Source organism: Bos indicus, chromosome 20 (assembly GCF_029378745.1).
Source record: "Bos indicus isolate NIAB-ARS_2022 breed Sahiwal x Tharparkar chromosome 20, NIAB-ARS_B.indTharparkar_mat_pri_1.0, whole genome shotgun sequence".
Classification (NCBI taxonomy): Eukaryota; Metazoa; Chordata; class Mammalia; order Artiodactyla; family Bovidae; genus Bos; species Bos indicus.
Window position 1 is genome coordinate 70,686,565 of NC_091779.1, and position 18,116 is coordinate 70,704,680.

Here is an 18,116-nt window from a genome sequence, read left to right on the forward strand (position 1 = left end):
CCGTCTGGAGAATGAGGACACAGGGGCATCCTGCCCCGGCGGGCCTGAGGCAGACACTGTCCAGGGGCCTCAGACATGGCTGGGGCAGTGGGGCGGAGGAGCAGATGGGCAGGAAAGAGGGCTCCACGGGGTGGCAAGCGGTCCCTGTGAGTCCCAGAGCAGGGCCGGGGTGGGGGGCTTCCCAAATCTCCATAGACAGCTCTCCATGCCTCATTGTCCCCTGATTCCCTCAGGCTCAGACAGAAAAGAATCCGCCTGCAGTGTGAGACACCTGGGTTTGTTCCCTGGGTCGGGAGGATCCCTGGGAGGAGGGCATGGCAACCCACTCCAGTGTTCTCGCCTGGGAATCCCATGGACAGAGGGGTCTGGCAGGCTACAGTCCATGGGGTCGCAAAGAATTGGACATGACTGAGCAACAGCTGTAGTAGAGTCATGGCAGGGTAATAGTGGGAGAGGTTTTAGGGTCATCGTCTGCAGTCAGACGCCAGACTCAGGAATTCCTCTCTGCCACCTCCCGCGGCCAGCTGGGAGGCCTTCTCAGCCTCCTGCTGGGCGACTGGGACAGCTGCTGCAGCCGCTCCCGAGGCAGGGGACTGAGCAACTGAGGCAGGATGGAAGGGCTCGGCAAGTATCTATCCTACTGCGGACTGAGATGGGGCTGAAAATACCACCCAGCATGACCTGACGGTATCTTAGAGAATAACTGTGCCGAGACCCTCCAGGCTGCTGTCCTCTGCCCTGGGACCGGGCAGCTGTGTGGAGGCCAGGAGCGCCTCGACAGCACCCGCATCTCATGCAGGTGTGGCCGGGAGCCGGGTGGAGACAGGTGTTCACAGTGAGTGCTTGCACATCTACATTCCTCAGAGAAATAAAACACAGGTCCTGACGTTCAGAGTGATGTTTCAGGATCTTAGTCATGAAAGCAGGAAACCCATCTAAACTTGGGATCTAATTTGAAGGGATTTTAGTGATGTCTCCATCTAATCTTGGGTTGGCTCCTATCAGAGTCAGATAAGGTAACAGTGCAGTAGAAATGTAATCGTGGGCTTCCCCGGTGGCTCAGAGGTTAAAGCGTCTGCCTGGAATGCGGGAGACCTGGGTCCAATCCCTGGGTCAGGAAGATCCCCTGGAGAAGGAAATGGCAACCCACTCCAGTACTCTTGCCTGGAGAATCCCATGGAGGGAGGAGCCTGGTGGGCTACAGTCCACGGGGTCGCAAAGAGTCGGACTGAGCGACTTCACTTCAAAGCAGTGTGAAACAATGTGATGCAATGTGATTATCTTAGCTCAACTGCCAGTACAAGATGCGGCCGGGTAGCAATGTCCTAAATCAGGAGAAGACAGGTGGCTGTCCGACGCCGGCCCAGGTTCCCAGCAGCCCCTCTGCTCACACCTGCCAGCAAGGACGCCGGCACCCAGAGCTTCAGCCCAGGAGCAGCCCCGGTCATCCACCTCTGTGCCCCTGGACATGGAGGGTGCCGGGTCCCCGCCTGCTCTCCGACCTCTGTAAAACCTGCGGGCTCGTGGCCTTCCAGGTTTGGCCTGGAACCTGAGGGCTTCTCCCTGCAGAGACCTGGAACCGAGTCTCAGCCAGCTGTTCCCAGTCACCAAAGGTGCAATTCTTTTTATCGAAGGTGACCACGTCCACCCTCTGGAGACCTCCTGGGAGCCTGGAGTTCTTTGGAGGGGACCAGGGAAATCAGTTGAAATTTCAACCCTGGCTGGACTGCAATAGGATGGTGAGTCTCCACTGGAGTAGGGGTTCACACTCCCCCTCCAACCTGCCTCCATCAGTCTCTCCATTTCTTTTTACCCCCGGCCACAGGTGGGAGCACGGAGGCCTTGGTGAGCTGGACAGGGAGCCCCTGCAGTCTCTACCCTCCCTAAAACTTTTGAAAATGTGCCATGAAAAGCGTGACAAAGGAGAAGTATTTTTCTTGAACATTACCGGCATCATCGCTTTGAGGCACGACATAAGGAAACCCCCAAGTCCCGACATGAGCGTTTGTCAGCGTGGCTAGGCGTCCCTCTCATTCCAGTTGCTGTATTTTTGGTGAGCGCGTTCTGCAGACGTGATTAATGGCCAGGGCTGGCTCTCAGTGAAGGCGATCGTCCAGTGAGGGGTGCGCTTCCTCACCGGGTCCTCACGGGACAGAGGAGACTCTGATCGCCTCCTCCTCGTAGGAGGGCACCAGTCCCATCCCGGGACCCCCCTTCGCCATCTCCCACCCTAATCGCTGCCCAAAGACCCACCACCGACACCATCCCATCGGGGCTCAGGGCTTCCGCATGTGGGTGGGGGACACAGACGTTCAGTCCACAGCAAGGACCTTGAAGAGGTTCCCCCTGGGTTGCCTGGGTGGGCTCTAGATGCCGTCACAGGGGGCTTTGGGAGAGGGAGGCAGCGGGCGGGCTGACGAGTGGAGAAGGTGATGGGAAGGCAGTTGGGTGGGGGTGTGAAAGTGATGGACCCGAAGGCTGGACCAGGGTGGCCACGAGCCGAGGAGCGCCAGCCGCTGCTGGAAACCGAGGAGCAAACTCCCTGTTAGGGCCTCCGTGAAGGACCTGGAGCGGCCCACACCTGGCCGGGAGGTCTCTGCCCCTCCAGGAAGGAGCGGGGTGTGCGGCGGGGATTAGTCCCAGGGCAGGGGAGGGGGAGAGGGACCCATGGAAGCTAGAGCTCTTCGTCCCTGCAGCCTGCAGTCACCGAGCTCCGGGAAAGTCCTGCACACGCCTCACCAGGGCCGCCCCGCCCAGCCTCCTGGCTGGTCTCCACTGATGCCGCCCCGGTTCGGCCCCTCCCCCAGCTGACGAAGCCCCCAGATCCGAAGTGACCCGCCGCTGAGCCCCAGTCCCTCACCCCGAGTGAGGAGTGAGTCTGGCCTCTAGAGCTGAGTTGTTGAGCAGAGGCTGATGCCGAGCTGGAGGCGGAGGGCCCGAGAGCAGCCCCCCAGCACTCATGTGCGGCGGCCTTCTAGCCACTTCCTGAGCGTGGAGAGCGTCCCAGACCGCAGGCTGCAGGAGGAAACACGTGCCAGGGTCCAGCCTGCAACACTGTTTGTTGAGTTCAACTTCTGATTGGTGGCCACTATTAAGTCTCCGAGACCTTGGCTTTGGAGGCTGAGCTTGCATCCTGTGACCTTGCTGCTCTGACGGGTCAGTTCCAGCCCCTCTTTCTGTGGCTCCTTTGGGGTTTTCTGCATCGACAATGATGTCACCTGGGAACAGAGAATTTCATTTCTTACTTTCTGATCTGCCTGTTGTTTTCCTCTCCTTCTTGTTCGGACTAGAACCTTCAGGACGGTGTTGAATAGCGGCGTTGAGAGGCTCACTGCTGCCTCCTTCCTGACCCTGTGGGACAGCGATTAGTCGTCACTGTTAAGTGTGACATCACTGATACTGTTTGTAAGTGTGAAGACTACCGTCCCTTCCTCGCCTAGTTTGCTGAAACCATTTACCGGGACCGTACGTTGGCTTTTAAATTTGTGTATCACAATGCACCGCTCTTTCAAATCATTGTTGGACTCAGTTTTCTAAAATTTGCCAACACTCTTTTCACTTATGCTCATGAGGAACACTGCACGTGGTTTTTCACACGGCACGTCTTTGGTTCGGGGGTCGAGGCGGCGCTGGCTTCACGCGCTGAGCTGAGAAGTTTTCTTTCCTGTCCAGTTTCTGAGGAAGCTCCTGTGGACCCAGCAACTTCTCCTCCTTAGACGTGTGGCTGAATTCAGCAGGGAAGCCATCTGGGCCTGGGGCTCCCTGTCGGGAAGACATCTGCCGACGGCTGCTCGTTCGTATGTGGGACACGAGGGTTCTCTCTCTCCGCCCAGCAGGCTGCAGGGGTCGCCTCTTTCAGGGCTCTGTCTGTGGCATCTTGGCTGTTGACTTACTGTCATAACGTCGCTCCAGTGGGCACCACCTGCTCTCCGTGCCCTGGGCCTGTGGTTTCCATGAGTCTCTGCCCAGTCGACCCAGGTGGTGGGGTCACCCCATCAGCGCTGGCCCCCAGCTGGCATTCCCTCTGGGAGAAACACAAAGCCGCAGGGCCCACGGAGGGTGCAGGGGGACTGTTCCCCCAGGGAGGGCCCATCCTGGCACATCCCATCCTAGGACACCCCGTCCTGGCACACCCATCCTGGCACACTCCTGGCACACCCCGGTCACTCTGGCCACCTCCCTGGGCTCCAGGGGCTCCAGTGGGCAGCAGCCAACCCGTTCTCCTATGTCCCTCCAGCTTGTGAGGCCGACTCCCCTGAAGGTGGGGGTGACTCTGCATTCCAGAGCCACAGCCCAGGACCAGGAAGGGTTGTCGTGAGCCCCCGCCCCAGCGGGAGAAAGACATCACCTCAGGGAGGCAGCCCCCCTGCCCCGCAAGAGGCCTCCTGTCCCCTCCGCCACTCCGGTGCTGGGGTGCAGGCCCTGGAGACCCCCTTGAGGCACCCCCCAAGGTGATGCCCTCAGTCTCCTGCTCCGTTTACGGCCGACCCACCCCTGTCTTCCGTAACCAGGCACCCTCTGGTCTGTTTTCCAAATGCCCCTCTGCACCCCCATCATCCCAGCAACAGGTTCCTGAAGTTCCGGATGCTTTCTGCACCTGTAACCACCCCTCCATCCCCTTCCAGAGCAGCTACCAGGCTTGGAGACACGGGGCTAGATTTACTGAGTAATTGGTATGACAGGGTCCCCACCGTCTAGGTGTTCACGACTATGTCTGTGAACCGTTGGGAGTTCCGTGTGCCCTACTATAAGCGCAGCTGCTCTGGGCTCAGACACCACGGTGTGAGGAGCCCTGTGTCCGCGGATCCCCGTCCTCTTCGTGGTCCTGATAGGGGTGCTCCCGCTGTTGTGAGCATGGAGACAGAACCTCAGGAATCGCGAGGTCTTGTCAAAGGCGCACGGCTGAGGCGTCAGGATGTGAGCCGCGCCTGTTTCGTAAAAGTCTGCTTTCAACACCCTGCATCCATCTGCCCGTCTCCGTACATCCTGGAAAATTCTAGAAATTCGGAGACAGACTTGCTGTCTCTGCACCGGGAACTGCTGAAGGCGCTCTAGCGCTTATCAGGGCGGCGCCCCGCGGCGGGCGAGCGGGCCTGGGCCTCGGCTCTCTCCCTGCTGCAGTGCTTAGCGTCGAGAAAGTATGAGAACGTGGCTCCTGGCTTTGGCCGAGACACCTGACTTCAGGTTCGCGCGGAAAACGCAGCAGCAGGTGCCAAGGAAGCGAGGAGAGAGTCCACCCGACGGTGAAGCGCAGCAACTGCTCTGGGGTAAGTTGCTGGCACCTTTAGGGTGGATCCCAGAGAACCCAGGCCTGGGGATCCTGTCTTTCTTGGGGGGAATCTCTGTTTTTCTTTCTTAAGCATAAATACAAAAAATCAGATCTTGCAAAGACACTAAAATGGCCAGTAGAGAGGAGAGCGGAATGCTCTGATCAGAGGAGAGCGGAATGCTGGGTGGACGAGGCGGGTTTATGTTTCCAGGGGCCTCCCCTGTGGCCCAGTGGGTAAAGAATCCGCCTGCAGTGCAGGAGACCCAGGTTCGATCCCTGGGTGGGGAAGAGCCCCTGGAGAAGGAAATGTCAGCCCACTCCAGTATTCTTGCTTAGAGAATCCCATGGACAGAGGAGCCTGGTGGGCTGCCGTCCATGGGGTCGCAAGGAGTGGGACACGGCTGAGGGACTAACACTTACTCACGTTTCCCAGACAAGCTCTCAGTCAGCTGAAAGGCCTCGCCGTTGATGCTCTGACGTCACAGTGGCCGCCCTGAGCTTCCCGGACCAAAGCAATCGGGTTGTGCCCACGCTCATCAGCGCTCAGGTCGAGCGTCAACCGTGGCCCCTGCTGCCCGAGGGGCTGAACCTTCCCAGCCTTTCTCGTCACCACGGCCAGCGGGACCCTTCCGGGGCAGCGGGAGCCACACAGGGCCCTGGAGGGTCCCACCGCGCCTTCTGCCCGGCCCTGGCGTCAAGGAGAGGGCACGGCAGGCAGCGGACATCAGCCGTTAAGTTAAAAAGGCAGGAACCCCCTGCTGCCCAGTGGTTAAGAGCCCCCCTACCGACGCGGGGGACGTGTGTCCATCCCCTGGTCCGGGAAGACCCCGCCTGCTGCAGGGCAGCTAAGCCCGTGGGCCCCAGCTGCTGAGCCTGTGCACCCCGGAGCCCATGCTGAGCAGGAGGAGAAGCCCCCACGGTGAAAAGCCCGACCCCCCAACAAACACTAACCCCCTTCCTGCAACTGGAGAAAACCCACACACAGTGACAAAGACCCACCGCCAGCAGAAATAGATAAATAATTTTTGAAAAAATAGAGAGGACTCTTTTTAGAAAATGAAGAAAAAAAAAGGGGGGGCAAAAGGGACGTGGGTTCAGCACATCCGTGACCCTGAGCGGCAGATGCTGTCCAAGGTCCCCGCATGCTTTGCCCAGTGCGACCGTCAGGACCGACCCCGGGGTGGACGCGCCCCACTCGGCACATCACTGAGCCAAGCGCAGGGCCTGGCCCCGCCCTGGAGGGGCTGAGCCCCCGGAGGCCCTTCTCCTCCTTCAGAGGTGTCCTGCTGGGGCAGAGGTCGGGTCTCACAGGGCTAGGCAGAGGCGAACTGTGGCCGTCACAGCCACGGAGAGGACAGGGACCCTGCCGGGCACGGCCAGCTATGGGCGGACATGCAGCCAGGAACGGGGAGCAGGCCGCCGAGCTCACCCTCAGGGCCTGGCCTTGGTCGCAATCTGCCAATCACCTCTCCACACCAGAGGCCCTGGTCCAATGGGGCCCCTCCCGGTGGCCTGGACCGTGTTCTCACGGCACCCACGTGGCAGATGGAGGCCCCGTCGCCATGGGGACACCGCCCTGTATCACTGCCGCAAACGAGGTCCTGAAGCCCCTCTGGGACCCACTTGCCAGGGAGCAGAAGCCGGCTCGCAGGGGACAACCCGCAGGCCCAGCGCGGCGAGGACCAGCACGTTACCGCTGCCTCCCAGCCCGCGGCTGCTCCTGTACGTGCAGAGCTGTGCTCACGGAGGCGGGGGCTGAGCTGCCGCCTCCATGTTCACGGCACAGCCCTAACCCCCCGAGTGGCGGTAGCGGAGACGAGAGGCAGGTGAGGTGACGGGAGGGCGTCAGGGTAGCCTCGGACCTGAAGTGATCCCTGCCCATGTAAGAAGAGACCCCAGAACTGGCTCTGCCAGGCGAAGCCACAGCGAGCAGGCGGCCGGCTGAAGGGGCCCGCTGGGCATGGAGCACACCAGCACCCCGCCCTGGACGTCCACCCTCAGGCCTCGGGGAGAAACGTCTCGTTTCAACTGCCTCATCCACGGTGCTTGTTTGGGGCTAAGATAGAGAGCAGCCCAGAGCCCTCCAAAACCTCTGCCACCTTTAGCTGAATGGGAGGCCTTCACTTGCCAAACATAGGCCAGAAAGAAATCCACGACCGGAGAGGCACAGGTGGGCTCAGTCGGAGCCATCCACATATGAGGGAGCCCCAGATGGCAGGGTCCCCTCTGCATGGATGGCGGGGTCGCCTCTGCCCCGGGTGGCGGGGCCCCTCTGCCCCGGGTGGCGGGGTCCCTTCTGCCCCAGGTGGCGGGGTTCCCTCTGCCCCAGATGCCAGGATCTCCTCTTCCCCAGATGGCAGGATCTCCTCTGCCCCAGGTGGCCGGGTCCCCTCTTCCCCAGGTAGTGGGGTCGCCTCTTCCCCGGGTGGCGGGGTCCCCTCTTCCCCGGGTGGCGGGGTCCCCTCTTTCCCGGGTGGCGGGGTTCCCTCTTCCCCGGGTGGCGGGGTCCCCTCTTCCCCGGGTGGCGGGGTCCCCTCTTCCCTGGCTGGTGGTCTCCTCTGCCCCGGGTGGCAGGGCCCCTCTGCATGGATGGTGGGGTTCCCTCTGCCCCACATGGCCGGGTCCCCTCTGCCCCGGGTGGCAGGGGGTCCTCTGCCCAAAGGGGAAGGTGTGCCCAGAGCCCACAGCTGTCAGGGTGGCTGCTGCAGCCCCACACCGCCTCACCGTGGTGTGCTTCTGTGACAGCAGCGCCTTCCCGGCAGCGGGCCCCTTTCACCGGCAGAGAGAAGGTCTCCGGGGCAGAGACGGTGTCTCGATGGACTGTCCCTCTGATGACAAACCAGCGCCTCCTGCTTGGAAGCCGTCGAGCCCTTCAGTGAAACGGCTTCAGAGGCGCCAGCCGCTCTGGTGCCGGGAGACAAGAAAGCCGGGGCTCCCGGGCGGGGAGAGAGAGAAGGGGCGGCCCCCGGGCTTCGGGAAGCACTTGAAAGGTGAAAGCAGGGTTCTGTTTTGTGGCTGAAATGCGAGCATGTCAGAAGCTCTCATCCACCTGTGCTACCGCCCTGAGGCTCGACAGTGTCTCCTGCTGAAGTCCACTCCCCGGAGGACACGAGACGGCCTCCTTCACCGAGGCCCGGAGGGCAGGTGGCTGCTTGTGTGGGTCAACTGCATTCTCTTTTCAGAAATTCCGGCCCGAGGTAGCCTGAGGAGACCCCGGCGCCTCACCTGTCACCGGGGCCTTTGCCCCTCGGCCGCGGCCCCGCCCCTTCCGCCCCGCGGTGGGCAGCCAGCTCCCTCTGAATTAAAGCTGTAAGGCGTCCGTCCCATCTGCACAAAGCCTCGGCTTTGACACATGCAATTATTATGAACACAGAGGCAACACGATTGCTGAGGGCGCCAGGAGGAGAGTTTAATCAGCAGACGGGGGTTTCTCCGGCCGATTTATAATTTCACTCCTTGCTAGTCCTTTACGTTCTTATGTGTTCAGATAATTAGATACACTAGTCCTTGCTTCCCGAGAGGCCAGAAAGGGCAAAATTCCTATTCTTTTTACATTGGAAAGATTAAATTATAATATAGAAAATCTGTAACTTTGGGTAGAAATGACAAATTCACACTACATTAATTTCAGTGCTTACAAAATGTTACAAATAATTCGTGCGTCCTCTCCTCTCTTGTAGGTACATGTGAATTAATTACCTATCCAATTTCAATGTCTTTCAAGTCAGCTTGCCACAGACAACTTGGAAATTAAAAGGAAATAAGGTTTGATTTCCATTCGCCAAGTATATTTGTTTGAGATGTTTAACCATTTAAGCCCATGTACATGTCCCTGAGAACATGGACACGAACAAATGTGCCCACTTAGAACACAGACTCCGTGGGAAGCCGCAGAGTCTCAGGGCCAGCAACTAGGAAGCAGAGGGAGAAAGCTCTGTCCCACGCTGCCAACAGGAGGGGCTCCCCCAGCACCCAAAGGAGAGGTGTGGGCACCCTGCTCAGTGCTCAGTGGCTCCAGAAAGAGGCGCCCCCGGGCTCAAGACACACGTTGCTGGAGGGGGATGGAGTCTGCGAGTGGTTCCCGGGTCCACTGATTTGTCCAGAAAACAGATTAAGCCTGGTCCCTGCACCCTGGGTATCTAGTGGGCAAGTCGGGGGCTGTGAGACATGGCCACCCACCTGCAAGCTGACCCACAACTCTCTAAGAGAGGATAAAGGCGGGGCTTGGGGCTGATGCCGCTGCACCCCGCCCTCACTTTCTTGTCTCTCCCCCCATCCCTGTCTCCCCACCCCTGACTCCTCCCATCCCTGTCTCCCCATCCCTGTCTCCCCATCCCTGTCTCCCCACCCCTGACTCCCCCCATCCCTGTCTCCCCCATCCATGTCTCCCCCCATCCCTGACTCCCCCATCCCTGTTTCCGCAATCCCTGACACCCCTATCCCTGTCTCCCCGATCCCTGTCTCCCCCCATCCCTGTCTCCCCCCATCCCTGACTCCCACATCCCTGTCTCCCTAACCCCTGTCTCCCCCATCCTGACTTTCCCATCCCTGACTCCCCCATCCCTGTCTCCCCAATCCCTGTCTCCCCCATCCCTGACTCCCCCATCCCTGACTCCCCCCATCCCTGTCTCCCCATCCCTGACTCCCCCCATCCCTGTCTCTCTCCCCATCCCTGTCTCTCTCATCCTTGTCTCCCCCTTCATCCCTGTCTCTCCCATCCTTATCTTCCCCCATCCCTGTCTCCCCATCCCCGTCTCTCCCCATCCCTGTCTCCCCCCATCCCTGTCCCTCCTCATCCCTGTCTCTCCCCGTCCCTGTCTCTCTCATCCTTGTCTCCCCCCATCCCTGTCTCCCCATCCCTGTCTCTCCCCCATCCCTGTCTCTCCTCCTCCCTGTCTCTCTCTCCGCCATCCCATCTCTACCCCGACTCTCTCTTCTGTCCACTTTCTCCCTTGATGTCTTTGGGGCCCTGGATGAAGAGCTGATACACAGGTGGTCACAGGCTCCAGTCCTGCTTAGGGGGACTGTCCTGTGATCTTCTCACTGTCCTGGGGGGAAAGCCCCCCACGCCCCCACAGAGCCAGTGGGGCCCTGGGTCTGCTCTCCGGGGGCTGCAGCAGGTGGGGTGGCCCTGATCAGCGCGGTGGGGTGAGGACCTGAACCCTTTCTCAGTGGCAGGGGCACAGCGACTGTGCCCAGCACCCAGCCTCAGCCCTCCGCACGCAGTCAGCTCCGGAGGGGAGACGGCCTTAAGTGACCGTGCGGGCGCCTCTGACATCCCGCCCCGAGGGAAGGTCCAGGAGGCCTCTGGCCTCCCAGGTGGGCGGGCGCTCCTCCCCGGATTACCAAGGCGGAAGAACCCCGCGGCCTCTCTTAGGCCCACAGGGGCCTGTGTGCTAGAATGCAGCCGCGGACCCGCCAGGGCTGTGCCAGTGGGTCCGTGCGCCCAGGCACCTGCCTGGGGCCGAACCGCTCGCCCCCCCCACCTCCAACCCCCCACAACCTGACCCCAGAGCCCCGCGCTGCTGCTCTGCCTGCTGCTCTGCCCGGCGGCTTCGCGCGCGGAGGCCGAGGGGCAGCAGAGGGCGCTGTGGGCTCGGCCATGGCCAGACCCGCGGGAGCCCAGAGCCAGGGCGACACCCAGGATCCTCGCCGGTCCGGGGCTCGGGCAGCAGCTCAGGACAGCCCGCGATGGCCGCACCCGCGCTGCCCACCCCCTCGAGGGACCTCTGCCCCCACTCATCACCCTTCTCTGCGCTCCTCCCCTCAGCAGACACACACACGTGCACGCAGATAGGCTGCCCGAGACCCGAGATTGCACACATGCTTGCACACGTATGTGCAAGATGCAGAGTCGTAGATGACCCCCATGCACACCCACACTCGCACATCTGCCCACCAGGCTCATGCACACATGCACACACGGTGTGGGCACACTCATACATGCAGAGTCGTACATGACCCCGACGCACACCCACGCTCGAACGTGCACACCAGGCACATGCACTCCCCTGCACACTCACCCGCCCTCTCCCAGAGCTCAGGGGCAGACACCTCCACCCAGGAGGGTCGGGCTCTGGGCGCACGTGGAGGCCCTCAGGGAAGCCCAGGTCCCGTCCCCAGTCCCCCGACACTGGCACCTGCCCTGGGGACATCTTTCCCTGGAGCCTGAGGGAGGAGGGCCAAGGTGACCTGGCCTCTCTCTGCAGGGATCAGTGCTTCCTGGGAGGCGGGCGGCAGCCTCGGTCCAGCCCCTGCAGATGCCCGCACTTGGGACTGGGGATCCCCGAGCCCTGCCTCCTGAGACAGAGCCTGGACCCTGGGCGTCCCTAGAAGGCGGTGGGCTGCTCCGGCCCTGGGGCAGGCACGAGGGCAGGCTTCAGGCGGGTACAGGGTCACATGCCACCGTCCCAGAAACAGAACCAGGACCTGCCTTTGCGGCAGGACAACCTGCTTGGAAGGTCCAGAGGGCCAGGCCACACTTGCGTCCCTGGTGAACTGCGTCCAGACACCCACATCTGGACACTCAGCTTCCTGGGCTGCTGCCCTCACGTGGGGCTCCTAGGGATGGGCGTCGGAACGTGTGCTGACCTCAGGAGCCCAGGGGTGAGGGCCAGTGCCCACTCCCCTCCGCATCCCACCCGCTAGACTCCTCACCCGAGGGATGGGGTCTGGCCTCTCTCCCACAGCCCCCAGGGTGTAGAGACCCCCCCCCAGGTCAACATCCGGGGCACACAGGCCTCCACTCCTGCCCTGGCCCCATCTGGGCCTGCGTCTGTCCCAGCTTTGGACCACAGAGTTGGGGGGGCTGCTCCGGGGGTCTCCCTCTCCTCTCGAGAAAAGCTGGGTCTTGACACCCTCCCCAAGTGCCTTACAAACCTGTGCAAACACCAGCTGAAGTAGCCCAGGGGTGCAGACAGTGGCCACCGCAGATCACAGTGCCTTGGGGACGTGGTTAGTGGGAGCCCAGACTGAGCCATCCACAGGGTGTCACCCCAGAGGGAACGCTTTGAGCTGAAAGCAATCGGGAAACGCAGACGGGAGGTCCCTCTGCCTGAAGGAGACCAGTTCCCTGTGAGGGGCCCACCGCTGCAGCCTCCGCTAACGGACCTGAGACACTCGGGCGGGCCGGCCCCTCCGACACACCCCCTCTCTTTGCTTTGTCAGTTCCTGAAGTGCATCCTTCCTTATCAAATGGCACAAATCCCCCAAGCCTAGCCACTTCTCTGGGGGTTTACCTTCTGTGAAGCCGCCACCCCCAGGCACGTAAGTACAGTGCTTGTCTCATGCTCAGTCATATCTGACTCTGTGCAATCCCATGGACTGTAGCCTGCCAGGCTCCTCTGTCCATGGGATTCTCCAGTGACAACACTGGAGTGGGTTGCCGTTTCCTCCTCCAGGGGATCTTCCTGACCCAGGAATCAAGCCCACACCTTCTGCTTGGCAGGCAGATTCTTCACCATCTGAGCCACCAGGGAAGCCCTGAGGGGCATAAAACCAACATCAAATAAGTGAGTATTCTTTCCTCCGGAGACTGTCTGTGCTCAGATTACATCACAGACCCAGCAGAGGTCCCAAGACAGCTGAGAAAATCCTCCCTGCGACACACAGCTTCAGGAGGGGCATCTCCCAGAGGGCTCTCAAGGGGGTGGCCGGTGCAGGGGGATGGGCTGTCCCCTGGGCCCTGGCAGCCATGAGTGACAGGTGGGACCCAGGAGAGAGAACGGGACCACCCTGACGGGGGCCGACCCCAGGGGCACACCCCCCAGGCACACAGGCAGCCAAGGCAGGCACCCCAGGCCCCATCCATCCCGGCCTGAGCACACCCCGCTGTTCAGGCTGGCCTGTATCTGAGGCCTAAGTCCCTGCAATCCATCTGCAGGGGGAAGCACCTTGATATCAGGTGCTAGTGGGTGCCCGGGAGGGGAGGGAGGAAAGCTATGAAATTAATGCCGACCAGAAAAACACATTTTATTGTATCTTTTGAGAATGAAACGAGCACTGTAGTTGCGTGGAAAGCCCTAGAACCGTTCAGAGGAGCACGAGAGGGCGGGGCCTGGCTGCCCACCTCCCCCTTCTCTGGATGCACTTGCGCTGCGGGGCCCTCACGCCCGATGCCGTCCGCCCGCCCACCCCAGCTCCTTCGTGCGCGCCATGACACGGGGTGTGGTTGGGGCCCCTGTTCAGTGTGGGGAGGATGAGCAGGCCCCTGTGATGCTTGTATATCTTGACCAAGGACCCACTGGGAGATGAAGCAGAGGTCGCTCAAGGTGACGCCTGGTCGGATTTGCATCATTTTGTTCAGGGCCATTGCATCGACCTTCATATCAGAACCAGTCAGAACATGCGCGCCCTTGCGGGGGCTCATCACCAGCTTTCTTAAAGGGCTTGGGCGTCTTCTAGGAACGGGGTCTCTCTGGGAGTTTTCTCCTGGGACAAGGCAGGGGAGTGGGGGCACAGGCATTTCAGTGTCGATTTAGGGGAAAAGTGGAAAGTTTTGAACACAGTTCCAAAAATCTGGTTGACCCTGTTTTACAAGGATCCCAGTTGGTGATGGGGGTGACCCGGAGTCGGGTTAAGCGCGTATTTCTCGCTTGATTCCTGGCTTCATTTGCACAGTGGCACCTGAACTTGAGAGAGAACAGGCGAAGAGAAATCGGGCCCTTCGCGGAGACTCTTAAGAGAAACCAGGAAGCCCAAGAATGCAGCCCTCCCTCCAGCTTGTAGGTGACGGCACCCCTGGTCAGTTTCATCTTCTCTCTAGTCTAAATCCCCAGAGCGCGCCTGTTAACTTTATGAGTGGGACAGGAGACAAAGGCAGCAGGACGCTCCTTAAGCTCTTGGAGGAGAGTCGCCGCAGGTCCAAGGGGCAGCCCCAGACAGGGCAGCATCTGCAAGGAGAGCAGAGGTCCTGAGCAGGACCCCAGCCCACCCCTTCTCTCCCCATCCCTGTGCTGGAAGGACTCCCACTGATGGGCTCAAATGCTGGGTCTCCTGCGGCCCCTCCTCCCTGCTCCCTGCTGAGGGCCTGCCCGCCCTCTCACAGCTGGTCAGGGGTCTGCGGGCCTCAGGGAGCCCCAAACCATCACCCACCCTGTGCCCCTGCCTCCGGTGAGCGGCCTGCAGACCCTGGCTCCTCCCCCTCACCGGGCCTCCCCTGAGTCCCCTTCCCCCTTCCCCCATCCCCCTCCACCTGCACACCCCACTCTTCCCCTCCAACCTCCCCACACCCCCACACCGCCACCACCTCACATGGGCAGGGGCGCAGGGCAGGGGCAGGTGCCCACTGAGCCCCATTTCAGGATGGGTGAGTGAGCCGTCACCTCCTGTCTATACTCGCTCCGGCAGTCCCGGGAGCCCAAGCTTTGAGGGCGTCTGCACCCACATGGGGTGCTCCCTCGGCCGGAAGCCCGGCCGGAACGTGGGGGCACCTGGGACCCACCTGGAGGAGAGGCTTCTTGGAGCAGCTGGAATGTTGAAGGCCAGCCCGGGGTGCAGACGCCGGGCGGAGCCGTGGCCGCGCGGGGAGGAGGCCGGGCTCTGTGGGCCACACGGTGGCCCTGTGGGCCGGGTTTCCAGGGATTCCAGGGGGAACCTCAGGGAGGCCGGGGAGGTCTCCTCCTCAGAGCTGATTTCAAGCTGGGGTCAGGGAGCAAACGCGAAGCCCCAACACGGGGGGAAAACAAAAAGTCAAGGAGTGAGAGCCGGGGTGAAGGCGGAAGCTCTAATTCTTACACACGAGGGCTTCCTGCGGACTCAGCTGGTAAAGAATCCGCCTGCAAAGCAGGAGACCTGGGTTCCGTCCCTGGGCTGGGAAGATCCCCCAGAGAAGGGAAAGGCCACCCACTCCAGGATTCTACTCTGGAGAATCCCATGGACTGTCCATGCGGTCGCGAAGAGTCGGACACGACTGAGCGACTTTCACGTCATTTCCAGCACCTCCCTGAAAAACAACCGTGCCGTGTGTTCAAGGACCAAAAAGGTGCCCTGACGCCTCCTTCAGAGAAGCCGCAAGTTAGAAAAGGTGCCCTGACGTATCCTTCAAAGAAGCCGCAGGTTAGAAAAGGTGCCCTGACGCCTCCTTCAGAGAGAGCCGCAAGTTAGAAAAGGTGCCCTGACGCCTCCTTCAGAGAAGCCGCAAGTTAGAAAAGGTGCCCTGACGTATCCTTCAGAGAAGCCGCAAGTTAGAAAAGGTGCCCTGACGCCTCCTTCAGAGAGTCGCAAGTTAGAAAAGGTGCCCTGACGCCTCCTTCAGAGAGAGCCGCAAGTTAGAAAAGGTGCCCTGACGCCTCCTTCAGAGAGAGCCGCAAGTTACTCACAGTAGGAACAGTGTGAGCCTTCCTGAAGACTTTATTTAAAACGTCCTTTAAAGAGTGAGCGTGGTTCCTGGTACCGTTCTGGGGGTGAGGGGTGAGCAACAGTTTCCTTTCCTATTTCAGCACATTCCTGCCCCCACCCCGAGGCACCGTGCAGGCCTTGTTTCAACAGAACCAGCGTCCTCTGAATCAGGGCCCCTCGGGCCGGGCTACGGCCTCAGAGAAGCCCTGACCTCCGCATCCTGGGATCGGCATCCCCAGGTGGTCCCTCTGAGGGTCTAGGAGGCCCAGGGCTCCTTGGGGTCTTACCGGTGACCACGTTTGTTCCCTCCTCTCGATGACTCGCCTGGGCTGCCCCCACAGCTCCTGTGACACATTCTAAGGTTGACAAGCCGCGTTCCTGAACCACAAGTGAGTCAGCGTTGCCCCCGGGAGCCGGGCCCTCCCGCGGGTGCTGAGTCACAGTCCGCATTCCAGCGTGCCCCCTGCTGCCTCCGGGCCTGAGGACCCTGCAAGGACCAGGCTGGAGCGCGCCCCGCAGGCTCAGGGCTCACGTCCCTCCCTGGGATCTGTGGCCATGTTGCCATCTTGGCCAGTAGGTGGGGGGCTCCCCTTGCACAGGGACCCACGCCCACCAACCCCTTGCCCCCCTGGGTGTCTGGCAGAGGTGTGAGTTCACAGCTGCCACAGAGCAAGACCCGCCGGGGGCCCAGAGTCCTGGCGCCCCTTTCCCAACCTCAGCACCTCGGAGGGCCTGCCCACGTCCTCAGAGAGTCTGCTTCCAGGCCTCAGGGGCTTGGGGAGCTCATCCGGGCTGGTTGGCTTCTCAGAGGGCGTTCCCATGTCCTCAAAGGGAGTGACTCTCCAGGCAGTAATGAGGGTTCCCAGCAGGGCTTACAGATGGTCGTGGGGGTCTAGGAGGAACCTGGGCGCTGAGAACCAGTGCGGACCCCAGGAACTCCCCTGCTGGACACTCCTGGAGGCTTCCCCAAGGGCTGCCAGCCGCTGGCCCTCCACTCCGCACGTGAAAACCTCCTACTCAGTCTTCACAGGACCTGTCCGACAGGCTGAATGGTGTGTCCCTTCCAAGTTCGGCGCTGAAGTCGCGGGCTCCTGTGAACACGTGCATCTAGGAGGTGGGGTCTTCGCAGAGTAAGTTGGGGCGTCAGAGCGAACGTGGACAGAGCAGGGCTGGTGTCCTCACGGGAAGGACAGCTCATGAAGAGAAAGAGCCACCTGGACTCTGAGGGTGCCCGGGAGGGAGGCTTTGATCGGGGCCTCCCGTGTTCCCAGAGGGGCTCGGGCCGCCCACCCCGTGACCTGGGGCTTCAGGCCCTCTGAGCCGGGAGTCCGCAGACGTGTGAGGGTCCAGGACCATCTGCAGATCCTGTTCCAGCCGCATGATGACCTCTGACCAGCATGCACTGCTGCTGCCCGGCCAGACCAGACTCCCTCCCTGAGGCTGGGGCCGTGCTGCGCCTCTGGGTGAAGTCCCAGGTGGGGCTCTAAGGCTGCCGTCCCCGTGGTCCGGGTCCCAGGGCTCATCCTCTGGGTCTAACCACTGGCGAAACGGGGGAGCCCAGAAGAGGAGCACCCCCGGTGACTGCCAGCCTGAGGTGGTCCCAGCAGAGTGGGGGCAACCAGGGGCTGCAGCTCCCCCGAGCCTGGCAGTCATTCCGGCCTGGAGAGAAGCCGCCCCATTCTGGGCAGGGGTGGGTGCCCCCCACAGTCTGGGAAGAGGCCGCCCCATTCCGGGCAGGGGTGGGTGCCCCCACGGCCTGGGGCCCCATTCCGGGCAGGGCTGGGTGCCCCTGCGGCCTGGGTCTGGCCCCCCACAGCCTGGGTCTGGCCCCCAGCGGCCGGCTCGCAGCGTCGCTCCCTGCCCGGGGCGGTGCAGGCCTCGCCGTGGACTTCCCGCTGGTATGGTGTCCCCTCCTATCTGGTTTCCCCAGATGGCTTCTCTGAGGTCAGGAATCTCCCCAAGCAGAAAGCAGAACTGTTTTCCAACAGACTTGAGAACTATGAAAAGAATATGCAAACACCCATAGAAGGGCGACTAAATTTAACTACATCTGAGAATCAAAAAAACGCTGGCAGGATGAAAGGGATGAGGATCAAGACGAAAGGCAAGTGAGACAGAGCAGCGTCGGGAGCACGCTGGAAGGACCCGTGTCAGTCACATCTGGTTTTTCAAAACCCCTACAGCTCAAGAAAAAGGCAAAAACTCAAGAGATGCAAAGGCGTAATTCAAAGACAGGAAATGCAAGTGGGCAGAAGCACGTGACTCACTGACGGCGGTGAGGAGGCGCCGTGTGGTGGGCGGGCGCCCGCCAGGGGCGCGTCCGTGGCCAGCAGGTTCCCGGGAGCCTGCACTCGCCCCGCTGCTGCTTCCCTTCTGGAGGACCCAGCCCTGCCCAGCCTCTCCCAGCCCCTGGAAGCCCCTCGGAGCCCCCAGCACGGCCCTGGGCTCCTGCAGCCGTGCGGGACACACACGGCCCAGGAGTGCGTCCCCGAGGTGGGGGAGGCCTGGA

The 18,116-nt window shown here is 61.4% G+C and overlaps 1 long non-coding RNA gene across 2 annotated transcripts; it reads right to left on the reverse strand.

Annotated features, from left to right (window-relative positions):
* Positions 1-13,226: 13,226 nt before the first annotated feature.
* LOC139178035 (uncharacterized) lies at positions 13,227-18,116 on the reverse strand. 2 transcript variants are annotated; one of them, XR_011562470.1, is made up of 3 exons: positions 15,895-18,116; positions 14,712-15,212; positions 13,227-13,894 (listed from the first exon to the last, which is right to left on the reverse strand). It is a non-coding gene; the product is annotated as an uncharacterized lncRNA (long non-coding RNA). The 2 variants fall into 2 exon arrangements; XR_011562469.1 differs by having other exon boundaries at positions 13,227-14,160.